The sequence below is a fragment of the Rhinopithecus bieti genome, unplaced genomic scaffold, assembly GCF_001698545.2.
Source record: "Rhinopithecus bieti isolate Rb0 unplaced genomic scaffold, ASM169854v2 scaffold_27924, whole genome shotgun sequence".
Lineage (NCBI taxonomy): Eukaryota > Metazoa > Chordata > Mammalia > Primates > Cercopithecidae > Rhinopithecus > Rhinopithecus bieti.
This window is the reverse complement of record NW_016889175.1, coordinates 1-525: the sequence shown is the minus strand read 5'-3', so window position 1 is coordinate 525 and position 525 is coordinate 1. Positions and strand designations below refer to the sequence as shown.

General features: G+C 75.8%; 1 pseudogene; it reads left to right on the top strand.

Annotated features, from left to right (window-relative positions):
* The first annotated feature begins 5 nt into the window (after positions 1 to 5).
* LOC108525881 (forkhead box protein C1 pseudogene) lies at positions 6 to 513 on the top strand (annotated as a pseudogene).
* The last annotated feature ends 12 nt before the right edge of the window (positions 514 to 525 follow it).

Sequence of the window (525 nt, the reverse complement as noted above, 5' to 3'; positions counted from 1 at the left end):
AGCAGGCCGACGGCAACGCGCCCGGCCCGCAGCCGCCGCCCGTGCGCATCCAGGACATCAAGACCGAGAACGGTACGTGCCCCTCGCCGCCCCAGCCCCTGTCCCCGGCCGCCGCCCTGGGCAGCGGCAGCGCCGCCACGGTGCCCAAGATCGAGAGCCCCGACAGCAGCAGCAGCAGCCTGTCCAGCGGGAGTAGCCCCCCGGGCAGCCTCCCTTCGGCGCGGCCGCTCAGCCTGGACGGTGCGGATTCTGCGCCGCCGCCGCCCGCGCCCTCCGCGCCTCCGCCGCCGCACCACAGCCAGGGCTTCAGCGTGGACAACATCATGACGTCGCTGCGGGGTCGCCGCAGAGCGCAGCAGCGGAGCTCAGCTCCGGCCTTCTGGCCTCGGCTGCAGCGTCCTCGCGCGCAGGGATCGCACCCCGCTGGCGCTCGGCGCCTACTCTCCGGGTCAGAGCTCCCTCTACAGCTCCCCTGCAGCCAGAGCTCCAGCGCGGGCAGCTCGGGCGGCGGCGGTGGCGCGGGGG